Raw genomic sequence first — 27,797 nt, 5'->3', positions numbered from 1 at the left:
GGGTAGGGTGTATATAACAATAATTGTGGACACAGGTGATAGATAAATAGATAGCTATCACACAGAAACAGACACACACCCTCTGTGTCCACAATTATTAAGTAATAAAATTTATTCGGTCATTGAGCAGTATAAAAACAAATCACACAAGCAACATATCAATATAGCAATAACAAATTAAAATATAAACTGATAGTAGACTGTACATGTACGGTATCAAACAGTTCTTTCTACATGGTAATAAAATGGCTATTTGACAGTTGAGGGCGCAGTTTACAAACAATATAACAAAATTTAGCCACCTTAAGGGATACTGTAGGATCATTGTTGTCCAATAGGAGGCGTAAATAAAAGGAGTCAGGTTTGTCTGGGAATTTACACAGTAGTGGGCTAATCAGTTGGTGACGAATGTCTCTATAGAATTGACAATAAAGGAAAACATGCTCATTGGTTTCAACAGTGTCCACAATTATTGTTATATACATCCTAATCCCACAATGTATAAATCACCATACTGAACAAATTTGGTTGTCGCAATTCATGAAATGGTAGAGAAATGATAGTTGATGACTTCCATGTACGTCAGACAGTGGGTGTGTTCTGGCTTTTTGTGCAGACTTTCAAATTAACATGTTAATTGCACATCTTTTATATTCTATTGGATATCTATAGAGATTAGTGCAAGCAAGCCACCATTTAAATGCTTTGCAGGTCAGGGTAACTAATATCTTAACACCTTGTAAATATTGTCCTGTATACCATGTGTGAGGAAAATGTGGCCCTATGGGCTGCATGGAGCCCCAGAGCACACTTTTGTGACCCAAAGGCCTTATCAGTATTCCGATGCTTTTCAACACTCCATTTAAAAAAGATTTTCTGATTTTCACCTGAAAAACTCACAAACACCTCCCAAATGCATAAAAATATGCAAAACCTCACTCACAGACCCACCTCATATCCAGTGGCATCACGTGACTTGATGACACCTGGTGTGGAGTTGGGACTTCTGGTGGGTTGGACCTCTGGTGCACTCACCCCACCTGTGTGGCCCCACAGTAGCCAGGGCATGCAAGGCCTTGCGGTGGCCTGGATGACACACCCAAGGCTTCACGGCAGCCCAGACAACGTGTACAAGGCTTTGCTGGCCACCCATCCCCAATTTTGTCTATATCTTTCTTAAAATGAGAGAGGTTACATGAAATCACTCTCATTCTCCACTTTGTAAAGAGCACAGTGAAGATTTTCACACGATATTGCTATATAATTCTTTTAATGCCCCAAAGTGTAGTGGAATCATCATAACAGATAGACAATTCCAAAAGATTTTGACATGAGGCTGTTAGTGTTCTTAAAACGTTGATATATCAGAATTCAGCAATAAATGATTACAAAACGATTTCAAAACAGTTACATTCACACACTGGACACAGTAATGTTTCAGCAACGATTTAAGAACACTAACAGCCTCATGTGAAAATCTTTTGGAATCATCTATCTGTTATGATGATTCCACTACACTTTGGGACGTTAAAGGAACGATATAGTGATGTTGTGTGAAAATCTTCAGTATGTAGGTATTTTATCTTATTCCGGAGTGAATGCACCACAACACTGGCTGGTTTACTGCTCACTTATGTGATCTGGGAACAACAGGCAGCAACTCAGCTAAGAGCCAGACAGCCAGGATGCTGAACTTCCCTTCTTCTCCCCACAACACTGGGACCTGAGGAAAAGCAGCAGACCAGCAGTGAGAGGGGCGTGGCTAGAGCAACAGCTGGGACTCCAAGCAGAGGCTTCTTAAGCTACCTCTCCTTCCATCATGTTCAGCAGCTGGGACATCAGGCAAAGGCTTCCAAAGCCACCCCTTTCTTATCTATTAGATCCCTCGTGTCTTGTGGTGTTTAGGCAATGTTATCAAGCACTGTCGGCTATTATTTTTCTGCTCTTGTCATTGTTACATTTTCTCCTGTTGATTATTGGATACTGAATCCTTTCCTTCCCATGGCTCCACACTTCTCTCCTAACTGATCCCTATTCGACCTCTCCCTATCTTCCAGCTTCCATTCTTTTGTATACTCTGGAACTGTCGCTCTGTTGCTCCGAAAGTGACAGCAATTCATGATCTCTTTCTCTCTAGTTCATTTAATCTTCTTGCTCTTACTGAAACTTGGCTCCTGGCCCATGATACAGCTACCTCTGCTGCCCTTTCTTTTGGCGGTATTTCTTTCACTCATACAAGCTGCCCTGAGGGTAGAGGAAGAGGGGTCAGTTTCTTATTGTCTAATTCCTGCCAGTCTCAAGTTGTTTCTCCTCCCCCTAGCTATTGTTTCTATTCGTTCGAGTCTCACTCTATTGGTCTTTTTTTCCCTCTGCAGCTGCGGATTGCTGTCATCTATTGCCCTCCTAGTTCTGATAACCAATTCCTTTCAGACTTTGAGTCATGGTTCACATTTTTTATATCTGATTCAGTCCCCTCTCTGATTCTAGGTAATTCCAGTATCCACCTTGACAATCCCAAGAATCCTTCAATGTCTCACTTTAGCTCCCTCTTAGTTTCTTTCGGTCTTCAACCTCACTCCAACTCTTCAACTCATTCTCTCGGTCACTGCTTTGACCTAGTTCTCACTGCTTAGTGTGTCATTTCTGATTTTCCATTGTCTGATCATCATCTAGTTTCTTTTACTCTTATTTATATCCCACTTCCTCGTCATACCATTCAACGCTATTTTCGTGATCTTCAGTCTGTTAATTGTGACTATCTCAGTCAGTCCTTGGATTCATCTCTCTCTTCTCTGTCTCTTGGAGACTCTGCTGACTCAGCTATGTCTTTATTTAACTCCACTCTAAATTCAACTCTTGACAGCTTTGCTCTTGTATCTCTATGTGTGTCCTCCTCTACATCTAGGCCTCAGCCCTGTCTTACTCCCATAGTGAGGTTTCTCTGGTCCTGCTCTCGAGCGGCCAAACGTTTTTGGAAAAAGTCTAGGGAGTGGGCCTATTTTATTCATTATAAATGTGTCCTTTTATCCTTTTCATGCACCCTGTCTATGGCAAAACAGAATTATTATAAATCATTGATCTGTGCCAATGAAAGACACCTGCACCATCTGTTTTCCTGCTTTAACTTTTTGCTAAAACATTCCTCTCCCCGTCTCCTCATTATTTTCTCCTACTGATTTCGCCAATTATTTCATCACAAAGATCTCTACTATTCGATCTGATATAGGCCCTCCTGATTTGTCTTCCACCACTAATCTTCTGGTACCTGCAATTAAAAAACTTCTGTCTCTTTGGACCAGGGGTCAGCAACCTCCGGCCCGTGGGCTGGATGCAGCCTGCAGACGCCTTACCGCCAGCCCCTGCCTGCCCCTGCCGCCGCTGCCGATGATTGTGGCTTTCGCCGCTCCCGGTCGCCGCCATTTTTTCAAAATGGTGGCGAAATCTCGCACGACTACCCCTGTGGTCGCGCGAGACTTCACCGCCATTTGGAAAAAATGGCGGTGCCTAGAGGCGATGTCTCGCATGACCACAAGTAACGTCACGCGAGACTTCGGCAGGCTCTGAGAGGCCCACTGCGGCTGCCGGCGCCCTCCAAGAGGGCTCCGGCAGGGGCAGCGGACCTCTGAGGGGCCCATTGCTGTCGCTGGTGCCCTCCAAGAGGGCTCCGGCGGTGGCAGGGGGCCTCTGAGAGGCCTGATGCCATCACTGGTGCCCTCCAAGAGGGCCCCGGCGGGGGCAGCGAGGCCCGTTGCCATCACTGGCGCCCTCCAAGAGGGCTCCGGCGGGGGCAGTGAGCCTCTGAGAGGCCCGTTGCCATCGCTGGCACCCTCCAAGAGGGCCCCGGCAGTGGCAGGGGGCCTCTCAGAGGCCTATTGCCGTCGCTGGTGCCCTCCAAGAGGGCTCCGGCGGGGGCAGCGAGCCTCTGAGAGGCCCGTTGCCATCGCTGGCGCCCTCCAAGAGGGCCCTGGTGGTGGCAGGGGGCCTCTCAGAGGCCCGTTGCCGTCGCTGGCGCCCTCCAAGAGGGCTCCGCCAGGAGCAGCGGGGCCTTTGAGAGTCGCGTTGCCATCGCTGGTGCCCTCCAAGAGGGCCCGCCGTGGCAGGGGGCTTCTGGGAGGCCTGATGTCGTCGCTGGCGCCCTCCAAGAGGGCCCCGGCAGCGGCAGGGGGCCTCTGGGAGGCCGGTTGCCTTCACTGGGGCCCTCGAAGAGGGTCCCAGCAACATCAAAAGGGCCTCCCAGAGGCCCACTGCCAGCACCGGAGCCCTCTTGGAGGGCCCCAGTGACGGAAAAAAGACTGGCAAAGAGGAGGAGGCTTCCAGCGCTGGCAGCCCCCACCGGCTTTTTTGCCGGCCTCTGACGGGGCCTGGGGCCCTGTCAGGGGCCAGCAAAGAGGGGGAGGCCTCCAGCGCTGGCGGCCCCCACTGGCTTTTTTGCTGGCCTCTGACAGGGCCTGGGGCCTCATCAGGGGCCGGCAAAGATGGGGAGGCCTGGCCCCCGGAGGGTGGAAGCTCTGCCCCAGCATGTGGCTCCACCCCCAGAGGGTGGAAGCTCCACCCCTGGCATGAGGCCCTGACCCCAGAGCGTGGAAGCTCCACCCCCGGCATGTGGCCATGCCCCCGGAGGGGGGAAGCTCCACCCCCGGCATGCTGCCCTGCCCCTGGAGGGTGGAAGCTCCACCCCCCAGCTTCGGCCCCCCAGTCACCTGAGGGACAGCAACCCGGCCCCCTGCTCAAAAAGGTTGCCTACCCCTGCTTTGGATGAACTCTCTATGTTGCTAAACTCTTCCAAACCTGCAACTTGTTCTCTCGATCCAATTACTTCTTGCCTTCTAATCTCTATAGCCCCTTCTTTTCTGTCCTTGCTTCTCTATATCTTTAACCTCTCTCTCTCTACAGGCTTCTTCCCTTCGGACTTTAAACATGCTCTCATTTCCCCAATCCTGAAAAAAAATCTTCTCTTGGCCCCTCTTCCTTGTCTAGCTATCGTCCGATCTCTCTTCTTTTCTTTCTAAGGTTTTGGAACTGATAATTCATTCTTGCAGTCTTCAATTTCTTGAAGCCAACTCCATTCTCGATTCCTTTTGGTCTGGTTTCCGCCCTCGGCCTAGGCAAATGGCCTTTATTCTGTTCTTGTTCTTCTTGATTTGTCTGTGGCGTTCAACACCATTGATCACTGACTCCTACTTGATATACTTTCTGATCTCAGGTTCTTGGACTCTGTTCCTGATCAGTTTAAATCTTATTTGTCAGATAGATATTTTGCAGTGGTCTCCGGTGGTCAGACTTTGTCCTCTGTCCTCTTATCTGTTGGAGTTCCCCAGGGCTCTGTTTTGGGTCCCCTACTGTTTTCTCTTTACACATTGTCCTTAGGAAAACTTATCAATTCTTTTGGGTTTTCCTATCATCTGTACACCAATGACACTCAGCTGTATCTTTCTACCCCTGACTTTGAACAGCAAGCCTCATCTTGCCTCACGGCTATCTCTCAGTGGATGCAGCATCGGCGCTTGAAGCTCAACATGTCCTTGGAGCTTCTTGTTTTTCTTCCTAAGCCATCCCTTCAATATTCCTTTTCTGTTTCTGTTGACGACATCTCTATTCGACCGGTCCAGGAAGCCTGCAGTCTTGGTTTTATTTTTGATTCTTCTCTGTCATGTATTCCCCAGGTCCAGGCCACAGCCAAATCTGTAGATCCTTTCTCTACAACATTGCTAAAATCCATCCATTTTTCTTGGCCTCTGGTGCATGCCCTAGTGGTCTCATGACTAGATTATTGTAACCTTCTTCTGGCAAGGCTTCCTCTCTCTCATCTCCATCCTTTATTTTCTGTCTAGCATTCAGCTGCACACATTATTACATCCACTCGCCACTTTGAGCATGTTTCTCCTCTATTATCATGCCTTCACTGGCTCCCCTTCCCCTTTTGTATCCAGTATAAGCTTTTGATGTTGACTTTTAAAGCCCTCCATGGGCTAGCCCCTCCTTATTTATCTGAACTCCCCCCCCCCCCACATTCCCACTCATAGCCTCCGTTCTGGTAGTCAAGGTCTGCTGTCCCAGCCTAGGATTTCCACTGCCCCGTCCCGGATTTGTCCCTTCTTGCTTGCTGCCCCTCGCTCCTGGAACCTCCTTCCCCCATGAGCATAGGTCATCACTTCTTTAACCAGTTTCAAAATGGAGTTGAAAACTATATTATTCAGGGAAGCATTCCCAGGCATTGTGTGATTGTTATCTGGCTGTTATTTGATATTTGCTTTGATATGTGATATTCAATGTTTTTAATTTGTTGCTTGTTTATTTTATCTAATGCTATCTTGTATTATTATTTATTGTTTTATATGTATTTTGTTATTACCCTGTAGAATTGTGCCATTTGCAGGTTTCATTTTTATTGATTGTTTAACTGTATGTACAGCACTGTGTAAATCCACAGCGCTATATAGATAAAGTTTTAAAATAATAATAATTATAATAATAATAATCTGCTTGCTGATCTCAGAAATCCTGAGGCATCTTTTTTTTTTTTTAAATGAGAACTCTATCATTTATCTGAATGAATTGTACCTCATTGTATCCAATATCACCTTATCTCTGTTGCAGCTTTGAGATGGCCTAACTGATATGTTCCCAGTTATTAAGAAGCCAATCATTTCTCATTGAACAATAGTGTCCGGGTATTTGCTCTATTTCTTACAGAACAATATTTAATCTGGTACCTCAACAATGATTTGAATCCCCCACCCCCAGAACTGGAAAAATAAGTTCTTTACAGACTCCATTGTTTGAGGAATTATTGAATTCAAAGCATCCCTCCCTTTCTAAGATTACTTCTGTTAATTTCTTTTGAAGAATATTCACTCTATTGAGGATAGTTGTGTGTTCTGTGTAGAGGAGCTCCAAATGTCTCCAGCAAATCTTCCTCTGCTGGCATTTTGTAAGAATTAACAGCATTCTTGACATCAGGGGTGGGCCTTGAAATGTTGTTTGACTGCACTTCACTCACCCCTGCTCTGTACGTTGAATCTAGAGCATCTTGATTTTTCAATTATTTTTAGGCTTACTAGTAGTTCTTCCTAGTCAACAAGTCTCTTCACTCAAATGCAAATAGGAGCCAAATTTTCCTGTTCCTGTATTTTCTCTAGTTCTGGACAAGAAGGTTCCCCCCCCCCCCAGTTTATTTTTTAAAAGGTGGAAAGGAACCATTTCAGAATACAAAAATAATTCCCCATCCAAAACTGACACAGGATGTTTTAATGTGCATTGGATACCAACACTATTTTACTGGAGGGGGAAAATCAGTCAACATTCTAAAAGTTCTCATATCTATCTGTTCATAACCTCAAACATAGAATAAATTTTAGATGACTCAAAGCAAAAGATTTTGGACTCTCCAAAGGCATATTTTTTCTCCCAGGGATGAATATCCAGGACAATCTGCTTTGGTTTAAAAACTACACCACTGTCCCCTTTAGTCCCTAGTGTATCACTGTCCTCTTTATTTCCTGGTTTAATGTCCCAATTTTGATTCAGAGAGTTCATTTCTATTCCCCCTAGATCTCCCCATCTATTATTTACTAGACTTAGATTTAATGTTAAATTCTGTTTATGCCATTCATCAGATTTAATTAAAAACAACTAATTGATTTAGATGTAGCAATATTTTCCAGCTGTTAATAAGTTAATTGCATGGTCTAAGCAACAGAGTTCTGTAGAAAGTTCTAAATAAATCTTTTCTGTTTGGATGATTGTAGGATCTTCTGCCCTGTGTCATATCTGTGCATTTTTAAGTTTAACAGTACTGATGGGCCAAATTTAGCATGGAAAACTTTTCTGAACCTCGAACACTACATTCCTCTACATCTTTTTGTGTTTATGAAAGAAATTGATCCTATTTTTGTTTTAAACAGAGGGGGAAATAGACATGGCAAAGTAGATAAAGCAGAAGACTGAAGAGGATAGTTATCTAGTTATCCTACTCCAGTGTTTAGGAACCTTGCATGTATTCTCATTAATACCACCTGGATCTCTGCTCTTCCTGTTCTTGGGCAATTGAAGTCATGGTTCCAGCCTGGGAAATAAGATGGGATCGACACACTTTCATCTCTATTCCAGCATCACATGGACATTTCAAACTCTACAGGCCAGCAAAAAGTTGGTTTGCTAAGAGCACTGCAAACAGGAAGTAAATTTTCTAAAGTTCAGACTTCAGATAAGTAAAAAAATCCAGATGAGACCCATTCCTGGTTACAGCAGTATACACATGACTGCTTGAGGCAAAGCAATAAATGGTGGTTTTCACCAACCAAAATCAAAGTACATAGCAGAGTACAGATGCCTGATCTTTCTGAGGGGATTATACCCCCAGAATCTTTCAGTGGCCATTTGGGCTATGTGATTTTGCTAGCTGTATTGTGGGAATTGTTTCCCAGGCTCTGATACATGGCATCTAAAAATTTGTTATTTTGTAGCATGATGCAGAAGATGCCACAGGTAATCTCCTCATTCCAGGAAGTAAACATATAATAATAACTTAATAATAATTTGCTGTTCTTTTGTGATTTAAAAGCTGCCATTAGAAGTGGCTGCTTTGCTCTGCTGATGGTAGGACTTGCCCTGTGGATGTGGATGTACCTTCAAGCTCTCTGTTGACTTATGGTGACCATATAAATTTCATAGAGTTGCCTTAGCAAGGAATCCTAAGAAATGGTTCTGCTGGTTCCTTCCTCTGAAATATAACCTACAGCACCTGGTATTTATTGGTGGTCACCCATCCAGTTACTAACCAGAGCAATCCTACTTTGTTTGCAAGATCAAATCTGGTGTCTTTAGGGATTTGCCTTTAGCAGATAGATTTTCAGGTAGAAAACAGATAAATAAAAAAGAGGAAATTTTTCATTTTAAAGAAAATGTTCTCTCCCCAAATATTTTCTATTAATATTAAAATGTACAGGGTTTCTCTCCCTTGTCTGGAATTCCAAAATTTGAAATAGTCCAAAAACCAAAACTTTTTTTCATGGGTGGCTGAGATAGTGACAACTTTGCTTTCTGATGGTTCAGTGTACACAGACTTTGTTTTATGCCCTAAATTATTAAAAATATTGTACAAAATTCAGGCTATGGGTATAAGGTGTATATGAAATATAACTCAATTTGGTGTTTAGATTTCAGTCTCATTGCCAAGATATGTGTATATGCTTATACACTTATTACAAAATCTAAAAAAAATCCCAAATCAAAAACTCTTCTGATCCTAAGCATTTTGTACAAGGGAGACTAAACCTGTGTCTTTTTGGTGTGTTGTTCTCTCCTTTTCTCCCTTCAAATTGGGACTTAAAGCGACTTAATTTGTAAGGTGGCTTACAAATTCAGCAGCAGATTTGACAATGGGAGGACACATGGGCAGCCTATTGCCTACTTTTGTTTTAGAAGGTGAAGGAAGACCTTCCATTGAGTCCAAAGTGACCAGACATCCTCCTTTTCCAGGACAAGTCCTGCATTTCAGCCTTGTGGCCAGGAAGAATTCCAAAATGTCCTCCATTTTAAGCATGACAGAAAAGTAAGAATTTTTATTTACAGTATATTAGTGTTTTTAGTTTTTATTTGGGCATGTCCTATATTTTCCAGGAATGTCCTACATTTTATGATGCCTTGTCCTCCTTTGCGGTTATGGCATCTGGTCACCCTGATTGTGTCCTACTTATGAAATTATTCTAGAGATATCTTAGATATGGTTGTTCCTTAGTCATGGTACCCAAAAGACCCATGTTCTTTGTCTTTTCCTGTGATCCAGTGTGTAAATTAGCCCTGCAGTTTATATATAAGGGCTGCTGTTCTTGCAAAATCACAAAGGGCACAAGTTGTATCAATCACTGTAAACATGCTAAAAAGCATCCAACTCCAAATAAAGAATACATGTTAAATAAAACACAGGAAAAGAGAATATTATACCCTTTTGTGGAAGGAAAGAATATTTGTAATTACAGTCGCCCTTTCCAATTTGTGGGGGATCTGTTCTGGACCCCTCCAAGAATTGGAAAAGTGCAAATATGCGAGCCTCATTGTTTGTAATGGCTGCATGCTCCCACACATACCATTTTGTCCCTCCCGAGTTCCTGTCTGTGGAAATTCAAAACCATGAATGGGAGGTCAGCAAATCTGGAAGGATGACTGTATTGGTTCTCATGTTTTAAAAAATACAGGTTTCCTGACAGTTAATAAAGGCTGTTGGGAAGAAAAATAGATCACCAATTCACTCAGATAAATGATAGGGGTTTTTTCTCTCTCCTGGTAATCAATGTGTTGTGTTGGGGGTGAACTATTCCATGGATAGCCTAAAAAACCCAAGAAAAAATATCCCATGGATAAAATAAATATTTTTCTTTTTGTTTTTCATTTCTTTCTCTCTTTTTCTTTCTTTTTCTTTTCTTTCTTTTTTCTTTTTTCTTTGCAAAAGGAGCCCCTGTTTTCTGTGCTAAGATGCACAGAAAAACAGTGTTTTATGGGGGGAACTCCCTCTTGTTCAGGATTTACATTCCTAGACTGATTAGCAATAGATTAAATGACAACCATTGGAGTACATAAATAAAAGTAATATGCCAAATACAGAAATTATAAATTATAAGCTGCTAAATACAAAATGCTGCCCCTGTTCTTGTGATATATATATATATGTGTGTGTGTGTGTAAATCTACTCTATTTGCATTGTGTGCTTTGTAGCTCTTCTCATAGAGCTGAAGCTCCAAAATCATGTGAGCAGTCAGCAGTGTGATTAATTTGTTTCTGGAAAACTGCCAGGCCTGAAAAATTTGAGTTCAGGATCTAGTCTCTACTGATTGCTATTTATATAACTGCTGTGGTTGGGAAAAAAAGGTTAAAACTAAGTCAATTCCCCTGCCACCCACACAGTTGCTTGACACAGAACATGTTCATGGTCACTATCTGAATGTCTCTGTGTGTCTTATAAGGCTAATATATTGACTGAATTCTCATCAGCTCTCAGTCCCACAGGCCAGCTAATACAATTGCTATCTGTCAAAACCAGCCAAGCCCTGCTTTCCTCATTGTAATAAAATACACTGGAGATTTTCACACCTTATATATCATGGTAGTTATGTATGGATGCCACATCAAGGATAAAAACAACAGGCAGATGCACCAATAAATCTTTTCAGAACTGTATCTGAGTTATGCCACCTTTCTGTGGATTATTAAATTTGTATTGATTTGTGATGATATGTGGGCATAGATACCTTTAACTTAATTTTGTCTCTTAACATTCCCAGTATTTTGTCCTGGCAGTAGAGTCTTGTGAGCACTTTTGCCCTTTATGATGGCTTTGCGATATCCTTCAAATCCCAGCAAGAACCTCATTTTTCATTGTTAGATTATTCTTTTTTATTGCACTATCCATTATGGCCTGAAGCTTTTTTGCATTTATTTTGTTTTGTGTGCTTTGCTTTTTGCCTTGTAGCTTACTCAGATACACACATATTAGGGCATTTAAATGCTTAGCATTTTGAAGATAGTATTTTGAACGTATCAAATTCAAAGTGTTTCAAAAACATTAGCAGGGATCCTGTTGATTAGTTCCAGCTAGAGGAGAACCAAAGGGTGAACAGTTGGATGGTGAATTAACACCTAAGTAATTCCCATTTTTCCATAGAACCATAGAATAATAGAGTTGGAAGAGACCTCAAGGGCCATGCAGGAAATCACAATCAAAGCATCTCTGACAGATGGCCATCCAGCCTCTGTTTAAATATCTCCAAGGAATGAGACTCCACCATACTCTGAGGATGTGTGTTTCACTGACAAACAGCCCTCACTGTCAGGAAGTTCCTCCTAATGTTGAGGTGGAATATATTTTCCTGTAGCTTGCATCCATTGTTCCATGTTGTAGTCTCTGGACCTGCAGAAAACAAGCTTGCTCCATCCTCAATGTGACACCCCTTCAAATACTTAAACATAACTATCATATTACCCTTTAAACATCTCTTCTCCAGACTAAGCATACCCAGCTCCCTAAGACTTTCCTCATAAGGCATGGTTTCCTTCACCATTTTAGTTGCTCTCCTCTGGACACGCTCCAGTGTCTCAATATCCTTTTTAAATTGTGGTGCCCAGAATTGGACACACTATTCTGGGTGATGCCTGACCAAAGTAGAATAGAGTGGCACTAGTACTTCCCTTGATGAAGGACCTTAACGTATGAACTTTAAAACTGGCTCAAGCCTCCAGGCTGCAGCTGGGACATGGGATGGAGGTGGGGATTATCACATGCTAAATCATTGCCTAATTGCCACCCACAATCTGCCCGGGTCCAAGCTGTTTTCCAGGAGTTCTCAAAAATTATTGCCAATGGCTCCAAAATTACATTTGCCAATTCTTTTAATGTCCGATTTATTTCATCTAGTCCTGGAGACTTAAATTCATTTAGATTAACCAGATATTCCTGTACTGCCTCTTTACTTATTCTGTGCTGTATTTTGTGTCCTCTGCTCCATTTTCCTCAGGCTGAGCACCCTTTTCCTTTTGTGAGAAGACTGAGGCAAAGAAGGTGTTGAGTAATTCTGCCTTTTCTCTGTCCCCTGTTAACATTTTGCCATCTTCTCTATGCAGTGGCCCTACCATTTCCTTCTTTTTCCTTGTGCTATGGACATACAAAAAAAAAAAAGCCCCTTTTATTGTTCTTAGCCTCTCTAGCAAGCCTGAGCCCGTTCTGTGCTTTTGCTTTTCTGACTTTCCCCTTGCATGTGCTAGCTATTTGCTTGAATTCCTCCTTGGTAATTTCCCCACTTTTCCATTTCTTTTAAAACTTAGCTCAGATGAAAGTTCCTTAGTTTCTTGACACACCTTTCATTTTTCCTCCTCGTTGCAACAGTTTGAAACTGTGCCTTCAGCATCTCCCTTTAGAGAAACTCACATCCATCCTGAACTACCATCCATCAATGGTTCTACTTTAACTGACAGTAGCAATAGGATTCAGGACATTATCTGAGGAATGTCCATAACAAAACTTTAAAGTAGTATGATATTATTATCTCTTTATTACTATTGGAAACTGAAATTTCTAGACAATGGCATGTCAGAGATTTATGGCTAAGTATTTGGTTGGAGATGTGAGAGTTGTAGTGTATCTCACAATCAAAGTTATTAGTATTTTCAAGCAGAAGCTGAGCAACAACCAGTCCCACCCACCCCATCCCCTCCCCAGGGTGTAGTAGACAAATAAAGCAGACTGTCTTCTTTGGTTTAAAAAAAATGAAGTAAGTTTATGTACAAATAAAATAAGTTTCTATTCCATCTCATTATGGTATGTGGACCTGTAACTCTTCAAGTGCAAATAAGAGAGAACTACAGACTACAGACTGGAGAATGAAGAAACTCAGACTAACCACAGGCTAACTGATGCAGGAAGACAAAGGGTATGCCTAAAATCAACAATCAGGAATGACAATATATACCATGCCTGCACTCTTAGACATACAAACTAGCAACTGCTGAGTATAGGCATGCTAGAGTTTCATCTAACAGTTTCATAGGGGTGACTTCCAAGTAAGCATGTTTAGAATTACAACCCTAATGTTATGATACTAGAGATAGGAAATTGTATCCAATAATGGCTATGTTTAGTGCCTGGTTAGAAAACTTCTGGCTTGTGGGGCAATGGCATACCTAGCATATTTGAAACCCAGTGTGGATCATTTTTTTAACACACCCCCAACAAAATTATTTTCAGTAGTACTCATCAAGACTGCAACTTCTTTTGCTGTAATGTCCAATACTGTCTGGAGACAGAAGCTGTTTAAAGTTCGAGAATTGCATTCTGGTGACATGAGCTTTAGGTAGCAGCTTAGGAAGGCATTGCACTTATGCTAACTGCTGTGTAGACATCGGTAAAATTGAGTGGTGCTTGTATCATTATTGGGAAAGTCTGGCCCTGCATATCTTGCTTTGGTCTGGGGATGTAAAATATTCATTGATTTGGTTCTCATAGGCAAAATGAACTATTTTACCATTCCTTCTTTTGCTATAAGAAAGTCATCAGAAACTGTGCAGGACCTCTTTTGTCTTTGCCCTTGTAATATCCTTACAATGCCTGCAGACATTGGGTTGCGAGACTGTCCCAACCCAATTCCATTAGGATATTAAAACTGGCATGACACTGTATAGAGGGCGGTCTGAGAAACAGCAGGCTTGGATGCCAGCCGAAAGTTTGTTTAGTAAATAAGGTGAGATTGCTAGAGAGAGAAGGGGGTGGCCAGAGAGGATATACTTCTGTTAATGGACTGGGGGAGGCAGTAGATGTGAATTATGGAGTGGCAATAAGGGTAGTGCGGGGTAACAGAAGATATGGCATTAACAGGGTGAAACTCTGTTATAGAGGAAGGTGAGATCAATGTTTGAAACCTATCTTGCCTTCCATTCACTCTGTTATCCCAAAAGAACTGGAGAGTGATCTAACCCAACCACAGAACCTTTCTCTTCTCCTATGCAATACCAGCTCAGTTAAAAATAAAACCCACATTATATATGATCTACTGGTGGAGGAAGAAGCCGACCTGGCATGCTTTACAGAAACCTGGCTGGGGGACGACAGTTCTGGAACTTTGACTCAGGTACTATCAGCCGGGTATTCCATCAGTGAACAGGTAAGGGGAAGTGGGTGAGGGGGAGAAGTGGCTGTGGTCCATAAAGTAACTTTACTCTGACTAGGATACCTGTCTGGAAAAGAGACCACATTGAGTATATCTACCTAAGCCTGAAGGCTAGGAATAGTCTAGGAACCTTTTGGTATACCACTCACCCCGATATCTAACAAACTCCCTAGCCAAGCTGAGCCAAGCTCACACCAGGTCTCAGAACTGGTGTTGGAGTTGCCCAGGCTTTTAGTTCTGGGTGACCTCAACATCCCTTTCGAGACCGGTTCTTCAAATCTAATGGGTGCAGCTCAGGATTTCATGGCTTCCATGACAAACATGGGCCTATCCCAATTAGTCTCTGGGCCTACACATTGTGTAGGTCATACCCTTGATGTGGTCTTTAGTAGAGAACAGGCATATCCGTGGGTGGAGGTAATTAATATCTCTGCATTGTTATGGGTGTATCATTTCCTGGTCAAGGTTGGACTGAAAACCACTACCCACAATCCGATCAGGGGTGGGGGATCCATTAGGATGGTCTCAGGGATGTAGCCAGGATTTTGGGAAGGGGGGGGTCCAGACAAAGTGCCACCATTATAATGGGGCTTGGGTACGGTGGCGCAGCAGCACACACCATTCATTTTTCTAATGGAAGGGGGGGGGATCCAGACCCCAAGAACCCCCCCCCCCTTGGCTACGTCCCTGATGGTCTGCCGTCGAAGGTTGATGGAAACTGTACGGTTCCAGAAAGCCCTAGAGGGCTTATTGGTTGGTAACACCGATGATTCTGTTGAAGACTTGGTTAATACCTGGAACAGTGATCTTACCAAGGCCATAGACACAATCACTCCCAAGCATCTTTTCCAACCCGCTTCAAACCGAAAACCTTGGTACGTGGAAGATCTTAAAATAATGAAGTGGGCTGTACAACTAGAGTGCTGCTGGCGAAAAACCTGACTCTTATCTGACCAGACACGCCATAGAAATTTTCTTGATTCCTATGGAGTGGCAATATGTGCAGTGAAGAAATCTCTCTCCTCTGTACACAGTGCATCTGCGAGGTCTCGTCCAGCATAGCTGTTCAGGGTGGCAAGGGATCTAACCCAGAACCCATCATTAGACTCTCCCATAGCCTGCTGTGATGCATTAAACAACCATATAGCAGATAAAATCTCTCAGATAAGAGCCGATTTGGATACTGGCATTGTTACAGAAGTGATAGGAGAGGTGTCCAGCAACTCTGTGAATGATGTTGTTCTGGATCAGTTTGAGTCTGCGAGTACTGAGGAGGTGGACAAGCTTATTGGTAGTGTGAAAAAGACAACTTGCTCTCTCAATCCTTGTCCTTCATGACTGGCTGTCCAGGGGGGAGAACCAACAAAGATGCTTTTAAGACATATAATCAATGCATCTTTTAGGGAAGGCCAATTTCCAGCTAGTCTAAAAGAAGCAGTGGTAAAACTGCTATTGAAAAAGCCTTCCCTAGACCCCCTGGACAAAAACAACTATCAGCCGGTCTCCTTTCTTCCATTCTTGAACAAACTGATCGAGAGAGAGGTTGCTATTCAGCTTGAAGAAGCCTTGGAGGAAACTGATTATCTAGATTCATTTCAAACCGGCTTTAGGACAGGATATGGAGTTGATACTGCTATGGTTGCCTTAGTTGATGATCTCTGGGCATCAACAGGGGAAGTGTGACCATGTTGATGCTTTTGGACCTCTCAGTGGCCTTTGATACCATTCAACATGGTATCCTTCCAGAACGCTTAGGAGAACTGGGAATTGGGGGCACTGCATTGCAGTGGTTCCGTTCCTATCTTTCAGGCAGATTCCAGATAGTGATGCTGGGAGACAGTTGCTCTTCTAAAAGAGAACTAAAATCTGGTGTCCCTCAGGGCGCCATTATGTCTCCTATACTATTTAATATTTACATGAAGCCATTGGGTTAGATCATCTGGAGACATGGGGTGGGGTGTTATCAGTATGCTGATGACACCCAGATATGTTTTTCCATGTCTCGGACTGCTGCAGTGACTAAGGATGGCATCTCTCCTCTGAATGAATGTTTTAAAGTGGTAATCGACTGGATGAGGAAAAACAGACTTAAGTTGAATCATGATAAGTTAGAGGTACTTGCTATTGGGACTCCTAATCTGGCTGTGGAAATATGTTAACCAGTCCTGGACAGGGTCACACTTTCCTAAGATGGATCTCTTTCAGTATGCCTTTCCAGACTTACCTCCCATTACACTAATATGGATGTTCCCTGCCTGCCCCAAATTGACTCACTTCTGTCCACCGGTTTTTACTACTTTTAATCTGTATTTTTATTGTTATTGTCTTTGTTTATGGGGGAGGGATAGGGAATTATATAGGGTTGGTTTTATTTTTTATAATTTGTATACTGTATATTTTTTAAAAGCTTTATGTCTCTTTCTTTTGTGTCTAGCCCACAGAAATTATTCTATTTATCATCATGATCATCACCACATTTGCATCCCACCAGAAAAGGCACTAAAGGTATCATACACAGTTTTCCTTAATTTTATCTTCACAGCAACATTCCTGAGATACTGCCTGGTCCAAGTTTATCCAATGAACTCCATGACTGACTGGGTGTTCCCAGGACTAATTTGGCATTATAATTACTATGGTAAATTACAGGTGCTGTGGTTTACAAATTAACTTTCTTATGACTGATCTAATATGGCCTAACCCAGATCAGTGTTCAGTGTTTATAAAAATCTATGTTACAGTTCTCATGGGACTTACATACAGGATTGTACTGTTGAATATATTTCTTAAAGAACAAGCCTATGAGCGTGACTGAGCTAAAACAGAACAGGTGATTTTCAAGCAACCTGATATACATAGTGGTGATGTTCCTGGAAATATTTTGGAAACCTTTAATGGTCTCATTTCACAAAATTCAAATGATAGTCCCATATAAACTAGACCTATTGAATCAATGGGACTTGTAAATGTTGTCTTAGGGGCTAAACAGACCAGCACTAAATGCAGGCACTGGGCTGGAGTGGGGTATGGCAACTGCACGTCAGCCACCCAAACTCCTCCCCTATGCTGGTGTCATGCCACATGCCCAACTGCACAGCATCACACAGTTTCTTTGGCACAGAATTGGTGAAAGCCATGGTGGCAGCAGCGGTAGTGGCAAGGGTGGCTTTTGCCATTTTAAAACATTTTGCCATTTCTTTTTAGAATGGCAAAGTGCCGGATTGGGCCCATGGCATGTGGTTCCTGCAGGCCTAATCCAGCACTGAAATGAGTGGTGGGATGCCGGCTCCTTTGGGGCTGTCTCTCGAGCCCCTTAAATTTCAATAATTGATTCAGTGAGTCTACTTTTGGGTGTTTATATTTAGGCTTCCAACTATGTCTTTTTGAATTACTTTTATCTGGACCTTTTTGTAAAGCTTTACTGAAGCCTCCACTTCTTGGTTGTGTGCCAGTATAACTCTCTTCCTCTCAGTGAGATTATTGTGAGAGAACAACAAAAGGGTCAATATACTTCTTGGAACCAGTGGGTAAAAGCTGGGGAAGGGAAGTGCATTTCCTACTTTTCTGCCTGAGAAATATGTCAGATGAGATTTCAGAATCATACCCATGCTATTCTTCTCTCCCTCATAACAGTAATCAATGGCATATTGAAGCACCTGGCTAAAGCTTACTCCTCCTGTTATGTTACTGAGTGTATTTCCCACTGTGGACTATTATTTCTAATTAGTGAGGGATTCACAAACCACTTGGATGTATAGTGTACCTATCAGACAAAAATAAAGCCTTGCTCATTGGAAACAGTTAAACAGCACTGAATTTCAGTGCTAGGATGCAATACCATGGTTGCAATCTCATTTGCAGCCTGGCGGGTCTTATCAGTGACTAAGCATTAGGTTGTAGGAACAACCCAAATGTGAGAAGGTTCTTATGAGGTCTCTTCTCTTGAACGTATGGGAATTTAGGCTAGCCTTTTGGAGTCAATATCTATTTGTGGGGTAGAACATTAAAATATTATGCCATGTCTTGTGGCATGTTTGGCTTTGGGCCAAACAGGTGCTTCAGGGCTGCTGTAACAAATTCAAAGGAGCATTAGCTGAATATTCCTTATCAAGTCAGACTGCTGCGATGCCTTAAATATGGGGCTGCATTTGAAGATGCTCATAAAATGTGAGTTCAATACCAGCCTAGGCTTGACTCAGTCTAGGATTCTTCCAAGGTTGCTAAAATGAGTACCCAGTTTGTTGGGGGTAATTAGCTTACACATTGTAAACTGCTTAGGGAGTGCTTAAGTGCACTGATAAGTGGCATAGAAATGTACTTGCTATTGCTATCACTATTAACCCAGTCTACAGCAGCTAATTGAGGAAGAAAACTACTCTCAGAAAGCTTCTAATCAGTACCAGGGATCCTTGCACACTATACAAGTATAGCAGTATGATTCCATTTTATTGCCATGGTTGCATCCTGAGGTAATCTTGGAGTTTGTAGTTTGGTGAGAAATAGAGAGTTCTGAATGAGAATCTCAATTGTTGTTGTTGTGTGCCTTCAAGTAATTTCTGACTTAGGTGACCCTATCACAAAACTATAATTGGGTTTTTACAGGAAGTTTAATCAGAGGGGGTTTGCTGATGGCTTCAGAGGCTGATAGAGTTTGACTTGCCCAAAATCACCAGTGGATTTACACAGTTGAGCTGAGATTCAGACCTTGTTCTCCAGAGTCCTAGTCCAATGCTCAGACCATTATACCTTTCAGGATTTACCTCTCCCTTAACTGCAGATTTCAGGATTCCATAGGATGGAACTATGCCAGTAAAAGTGGACATAGCACTATAAGTTGTGCAGCATGAAAGGACTTCATGTTTTGAAGTTGGACAGTATGTAGCCAAATTCTATGTAGGGGAATTTTTACTTAGCTCAAAATGAGAGAGGGCCGGCTATGAAGGCCCTACAAAACTGTTCCCCCTTTATACTGAGGGGCTGGTGGATCCAAAAAATGATGCAGAGGCAGAAGTGTCCAATTAAAGAATATTTTTATTTAAAAGGGGAAATTACACAGTAATTCACTATCACACACTCATTCATTCAAGGCTCAGGAAATCAGGGGTTAGCTTGGAAAAGGTTTGAGGAGATACTTACACAAGCCAAGACTTGCTCCAGGATCCAACTTGTTGAGGTGGTGTATGACTCAGTCATTCTGAGAGCACTTAGTTAGTGACTGGGCTGAAACTAATTCAAAAAGCATGGTGCAAAGTGTCCTCATGAACTCCAAACTAGCCCACTTAGGGCAAATTTCCAGGTATTTTTAAGGGTGAAAACTAGCCACAGGGCAAAGGTGTTTGATTGTAATCTGGTCTGCCAATACTCAAGGGGAAATGGGAAGGGAGTTAAATTGTTAGCCAGCTCATCAGGTGAGGCATCTTCAATTTTCAACTCCCTAACTGCCTTCCTGTTTTGGGATGGAATTTTCCAGATGGCCTTGGTATGACTTGCCTGTCATTGCCCAGATGGTAATGGGGTCATCTACAGGGTACCTCTGAGGTCATGTGGAATACCACACACACATCAAAATTTAGAAAAATATGCTGTAGGGGGTCCTGCAACCTATTTAAAAGGTGCATTGTTGTTCCCGGGGCCATTTCACATCTAGAAGCAGCAATTAACCCTTTTTTGGCCAGACAAAAAGACAGCCTAGGTATGGAAACAATCTGGAGGTTAATGGGTGCAAAAAAGAGAGAACAAAACAGCTTTGAGGGAGTGTTGCATGAATCCCCAGAGTTGCACTTGCCCACCCCTGCTTTAAGAGGACATCTGCATGCTAGAAAACACTGGCTCGTAGCTCAAGATACCCTCTTTTTCTGTCTACCTTGTTGTTATCTCAACCCCCACAAAAGACCATGTGATGGCATTACCTGATGTAGCATGAGCAAGCAAATGAAATATGTGATATTCCTCCTCCACCATTTAGTAATACCACAAAAGAAGGGGAGTAACAATTGTAATGCAATGGAACATTCCTTCATTATAGCAAACCAAATGTATTAAAAGTACACACTTATTTATAACTAGCTGTACCTGGCCACGCATTGCTGTGGCTCACTCTGGTTAAATGGAAAAGAAAGAAAAGAGAAAGTGAACATTTCTGAAATATTTAATTTCACAATTTTTGTTGGTATACAATATTTTTTGTTGTTCCATTATATGTGTAGATATAGAAATTGTCTGGTTTGCCGAATCTATAACATGCAACATATATTTGTCCATGTGAGAAGCATGTCCATGTCTAGATCTAAACCACAAAATTCTAAAGATTGGACCTGAGCTTTGTTGATGGTGATTGCAAACGCCAAATGAATTGGGAATTGCAATCTCTTAAATTGAAATGGCATATCCATTGGAATACAATAATAGAAATGCAAGGAATGAGGATATCTTCACCTTTGAAAGGCCCTGTCAAGATTGTTGCTTCAATGACGTCACTCGTTAATTTTTTTACAGCAAGTTGCATGCCGTTGCAAAGGTTTGGCTGGTTGATATTGTGCAACATGATAGTTGGAACGCCGATTTTCATTTGCAGTACGTGCAGTGGCATCCCTGGCAGATCGAGTGAATTCAAAAATTCTGTTGGATAATTAACCACTTCAGCTGCTTGCACAACAGTGTCGACAGACTTGTATGTGACTGCTTCACTTGGAATGCTAGACTGAATAATATTGTTAAGTTCATCAGCCAATCTTATAATTGGTTTGAATATTAGGAAATACTTTTTCAACCAATTCTTCTTTTCACATCATATTTTTACCTGTCACGGTTGTGACATCTATATAATAGTAGATATATAAAAACATAGTAGGTATATAAAAACATGTGTGTATTCAAATGGAACATTGTGTCAGAATTTCAAAGCAATTGGTGAAGAACTTTCAGAGATTTAAGATTTTGAACAAACAAACCTTTACATTTTATTTATATAGATTAAGACCTTCCAAACTCAGGGCTAGCAAAGAAGAAAAAAACCCTTAGTGAATGACATTCATATAGATTCCCAGAACTCTAGATTTCTAGAATTCTTTTGTACAGAGATAGACATGTGTTTTTTGTTATTAAAAAAAATACTTCCAGCATTTTCCCATTAAGAAGATGAGCACAATTAGTGTGCACACAGCTTTAAGTCAAACTACATTTGCTATTCAAATTTAGGATACAGACTTTTGTGTCTTTTTGGATAGCTTGTTCCCAGTCTAGAGGAATACAATTATATCTTTTGGAGTGCACATCTGCAATAGTTCTTTTCTATACGAAATTCGATAAGGTTGCAAAACACTAGCTCAATGAAGAATAGAATAGTGAGGGTAGAGGCTCATATCTATATCAACTACAGGCAGGCAGGCACAACCGCAGACCAGCTAATGAACAGTAACAGTAATAAGCCTCAATATGTGTCTAGCCATCAGTGGCATGAGGTACCAGAAAAGAAGATTGTATTTCATTTTTATATTTCCTGCATTCCCCCAAAAGGAAAGAAGACCAATATGGAAATATGGCTTTTAAAAAACAGGGAATGAACTAAACCCTCATTTGACTGTTAGCAAAATCTTTACTATCTATATATACTGTATAGGCACAGATAGCTATGCAATTGCATGATAGTAACTATTTTAATAAAACGTGGAGTTGTGCAACATAGTGTAGTGGTTTGAACAGTGAACTACAGCTGCATCTATACTGCAGAATTATTGCAGCTTGACACTGCTTTAACTGTCATGGATCAATGCTATGGAATCCTGGGATTTATAGTCTGCTCTGGCACCAAAGCACTCTTACAGAGAAAGCTACAGACTCTGTAAAACTACAAACTCCAGGATACCATAGGATGAAGCTATAAGTTTTAAGGTGATGCCATTACATTATTTCTGCAGCACAGATGCAACCTATGACACTGGAGACAACTGCTATGGCTCCATGCTATGTAATCTTGGAATTTGTAGTTTGTTAGGGCACCAGCGGTCTCTGACAGAGGAAGCTAAATATCACACAATACTACAGCTCTCAGAATTCCATAGTATGGAGCCATAGCAATTAAAGTGGTGTCAAACGGCATTAAATCTGCAGTGTGGATGGAGCCAAAGTTAAAACAATTTTAAAACATTTTGAAATAGAGGTTAAAAAGGCAGAGTATACCCCCATTAAAAGACTCTTCTTCTGCAATGAGCCAAGAGCCACAGTCCTGCCTAAATAAAATAGACTTTGCCTTCTGTGGAAAGACAGCAGAGAGGTAGCCAACCAAGTCTCACATGAGAGGGAGCCCTACAGTCCAGGAGCAGCCATGAAGGCTGTATCCTGTGTCCTCACCAAACATGGCTGGAAAGAAAGCCCTCCAGTGAAGATCTTAGCATTCAGTCAGGCTCACACAGGGAAACAGATATTTTAGAAAGACTGGATCTAAGCTGTGTTAAAAGTCATAACCAGCAATTTACAAGAATGTGTAGATGTTCCTATTGATGGACTTGCTCAGCACATTGGCTTGGTTAGCGTTTTGCAAAAATGAACAAGAGGTAGGCATCTGGTAGGAAACTTGTAAAATAAAAACCATTTGACCAAGTAAAATTTTATGCTGTACTAACAGGAATTCTGTCAACAACAAGCACAATAATAATTTTGCCATCTCATGCTTTGCATGTCTGAATTTGGGTTAAAAAGTTACTTGTTTGTAAAAGCAACAGGTCTGATGCCTATTTGAAAAATGGAGTTAGCCACCCCACTAAAGAGATAAGGCATTCTCATAGAGAAAACATTAGAAATGGAAAGTGATATTAACTGTTGTTAGAGTTGAAATCTGAAATCCTGGTTCAGAAATGCGTAGCTTTCGTAGAGTTAGGTTTCTTAAAATTTGCCTTTTTTTGCCTCCATTAAATTCACTGGAAAGGCCAATGTGGTACATGGTTTGAATGTTGGACTAGAATGCCAAGAGCCCAGGGTTCAAATCATTATTCAACCATGGAAACCCCTGGAGTGACTTTGACCAAGTTAGACTCCTTCAGCCCTATGAGGAAGGCAATGGCAAACCTCCTCTGATTAAATCTTACCAAAAAAACCTATGTTAGAGTTGGAGTTGACATGAAGGCAATTACAAAAAGTAATTGGATGAGAGAAGTATAAAACACTCAGATCACAACTTCTATAAAACAGATCCCATTTTGGGAGAAAGCCTGGATATAAGTGCAATAAACAAACAAACAAACAATGGGTAATTGAGTCAGATAATGCTGCTTGCTGATGAGTGCCCCTCACTTCAATGAATATTTTATTTACAATGTAATTCAGGTATTACAAAGTGTTACTTTTTGTAACAATGTCTATGTTGAATTAATACATTGTATGTAAATGCACAGCAGTGTTGAAAATATACTGTATAGGAATAAATAGCAATGCAATGCAGGATAGTAATAGTTTAATCAAAGATGGAGTTGTGTAGCATAGCAGTAGCAATAGCAAGTACATTTCTATACCACTTACCAGTGCTGTTAAGCACCCCCAAAGCAGTTTACAAAGTGTAAGCTGATTAACCCCAACAACCTGGGTACTCATTTTAGTGACCTTGGAAGGATGCAAGCCTGAGTTGAACTTGAGTCCTTGGCTGGTATTGAACTCACAACCTTGTGGTTTGTGAGTAAGTGGCTGCAGAACAGGCATTTAACTACTGTGCCACCAGGGCTCTGGTAGAATAGTATTGGGTATGTGAAAGAAGCTAGATGTGTTTTGGAACCCCTATGGATGTGCCAAGGCCCTCAACAAATGAAATATGAGCTGTAGTGCCTCAGTATTCCATAAGTGTATCTTTCTTATCACTCAGGTATACTACAAGTGCCATGTTCCTTAGGAAAAAAAGTATCAAGTGTGATGTTTCTTAGAAATAGAAAACATGTTCCTTATAAGATTAAATGTTGATAATAGTAATGTGCATAGACTGTGTAATGTCATTGGCTAGAATGGAGATTTCAAGGTCAATTTCAATACAAGAATAAATACACATAATAATAAATACAAATACAAATACAAACATAATATAATATAATGTAAATACAAAACTATTTTATAATAAATACAAAAGAGATAAAGCCATACAGTCATTCCTTGTTTATCTGTGGGGATCCGTTCTGACTGCCCCCCCCCCCCACCTTGGATAGCAAAAACATGGGACTCCAAGTCCCATTCTTTCCTATGATCATAGGATGTGTGCACTGCTGCACATGGCCATTTTAAACATGGGCTTGTTATCCACGGAAGCTCACAGCTATGGATGGCAAGCCCATGGATAAGAAGCCCACTGTATATTCATTCTGTTACATAAATTTCTTAAACATCCAGAGCTTAAGAGCATCTTGATCTTGCTCTATTGTCACAAATTTGGGCACTTAGGTGACCAAAATGAGAAACTAGGGAACTTGAGCAAGATTCAAATTGACAAGCTGAAGGCAAAGAACTATCAATGCTTATCAAACAACTATTGCAGGGGTGGGGGAACCACACTTATTTCACTATGGTCCTTCTAATTCTTGAGTGGTAGCTTCAAATCAGTAGCCTTGTCATATGATGAATTGTTTTCTTCACGGATGTATTATGTTGATGAATTGACAGTTAACATACCTGGTAGACTTTATCTTACCAGTTCACCAACTACCGGGATCATCTCTTTCCCTTTGTCACAATTAGAGTGAGAAAGGGGAAAAAAAGATAGCTAGTTACCTAATAAACTGAGAAAGTACAGAAAATGTGGGGCCACACTTTCTCCTTACTTTGTTGCCCTTTCTAAGTTATACAGTTAATATGGTACAGTTATTTTAATTGTTCATGTGCAGATGACACCAAATTAGGAGGAATAGCTAATACTCCAGAGGACAGGATCAACATTCAAAATGATCTGAATAGACTAGAAAGCTGGGCCAAAGCTAACAAAATGAAATTCAACACAGAGAAATGTAAGGTACTGCACTTAGGGCAAAAAAATGAAATGCACAGATATAGGATGGGGGACACCTGGCTTAAGGAGACAACATGTGAAAGGGATCTAGGAGTCCAAGTAGACCACAAGTTGAACATGAGTCAACAGTGCGATATGGCAGCTAAAAAGGCCAGTGCAATTTTAGGCTGTATCAATAGAAGTATAGTGTCTAGATCAAGGGAAGTAATAGTGCCACTATATTCTTCTCTGGTCAGGCCCCACCTGGAATATTGTGTCCAGTTCTGGGCGCCACAATTCAAAAAGGACATTGAGAAACTGGAGCGTGTCCAAAGGAGGGTGACAAAAATGGTGAAGGGTCTGGAAACAAAGCGCTATGAGGAACGCCTTAGGGAGCAGGGTATGTTTAGCCTGGAGAAAAGAAGGTTAAGAGGTGATATGATAGCCCTGTTTAAATATTTGAAGGGATGTCATATTGAGGAGGGAGCAAGCTTGTTTTCTGCTGCTCCAGAGACTAGGACCCGGAGCAATGGATGCAAGCTGCAGGAAAAGAGATTCCACCTGAACATTAGAGGAACTTCCTGACAGTAAGGGCTGTTTGACAGTGGAACAAACTCCTTCGGAGTGTAGTGGAGTCTCCCTCCTTGGAGGTCTTCAAACGGAGGCTGGATGGCCATCTGTCGGGGATGCTTTGATTGGGTTTCCTGCATGGCAGGGGGTTGGACTGAATGGCCCGTGCGATCTCTTCCAACTCTATGATTCTGTGGCCTGTTACAGACAGCCAAAATAAAGCTGCTTCGAGTCACAGTGGAGGTATGGTGTTTCAATGATGCATGCGTCCTAAGAGTCCAGAAGCCACACCAAAGCCATGCTCCAGTCCTTAGGGCTGGAGCGTGGCTTTGGTGAGACTTCTGGACTCTTAGGACGCATGCATCATTGAAACACCATACTTCCACTGTGACTCGAAGCAGCTTTATTTTGGCTGTCTGTAACAGGCCTATGATTCTATGACTGATGTGTGCCATATCAGATTTTTTGTTATTTCATTGCAAGGCAGCCTTCTTATGTTGATAATCTCAAGGTGTTTTGGACTACAATTCCCATCATGCATGATGCCTGCTCACCATGCCTGCAAAGTGTCAGGCTGGGGAGGACTGCTGTTAGGTACCACTGTTCACAATCTGTTACACTACAGCAGAGGTGGTCAACATGTGGCCCTATGGATGTTGGCTTTCAACTCCAAATAGTCTTGGATAATCTAATGACCCACTGCTGCAAGTAGTGGAGCCTTGCTTTTGTGTGCCTCTATACAACTGATTATTTTTCTGGAATTGTAATGCAGAATTTGGAGGAGAGGAAACAGTGGGTGATATGAGCATTCACATAAAGGAATAAAATCTTTAGCCTGGAAACAATAGAAAACATACATAAACACACATTAAATAGTCTAACCTTTAAAAACAAAACTAACATTTGTGAAAGCATTGCTAAAGAATAGAATTGGATGTGGCAAGCAGGGATCCTTGAGAAGTCTGATCTTTGCAAATGCCAATACGAATTGACCTGATCTGCACCTACCGAATTAATGATCAAGACTCGGTCATCCCCCACGCTTTGCACTTCTGAAATGTTTTGACACAGTTCTTGGCTCATAAAACACATAATACTGTGGTTTAAAGTGTGTATTTTCACGTTAGTTAGTTTACAAAGAAGGACATTAAAATACAGATTTTCATGCATCAAAAGCAGATTAATGTAGGAAGAATTTTGAATGGAGTCATTGGATAAACAAAGACAAAGTGACATGAAGCAGAAAGATTGTGCCCTTTTAAGTAATGTCACTGGCACTATTTACAAACACCTGTGGAACAAGAAGAGAATCTTAAGGCCCTCTGGAAATTATTGGATTACAGCTCCCAGCATACCTCACCAGTGGTTAAACAGGCTAGGGCTGCTGGGACTTGCAGTCCAACAACATCTGGAGTGCCACATGATTCCCACCTCTCCTCCAAAGAGTCATAGAAACAGCGATTAAGCAGGATGCCATCAGCAAGGGTGAGATTGGTAGAATAGCATTTACTGAATCTGTGAAATGGTTACTTAAACATAGTTTTTTGTGAATTTTTCAGGCTATGTGGCTGTGTTCTGGAAGAGTTTATTCCTGATGTTTTGCTTGCATCTGTGG

This window comes from Sceloporus occidentalis, unplaced genomic scaffold, assembly GCF_023333645.1.
Source record: "Sceloporus occidentalis isolate IW3139 unplaced genomic scaffold, rSceOcc1.0.p SCAF_6, whole genome shotgun sequence".
Lineage (NCBI taxonomy): Eukaryota > Metazoa > Chordata > Lepidosauria > Squamata > Phrynosomatidae > Sceloporus > Sceloporus occidentalis.
This window is presented reverse-complemented; position numbering follows the sequence as displayed.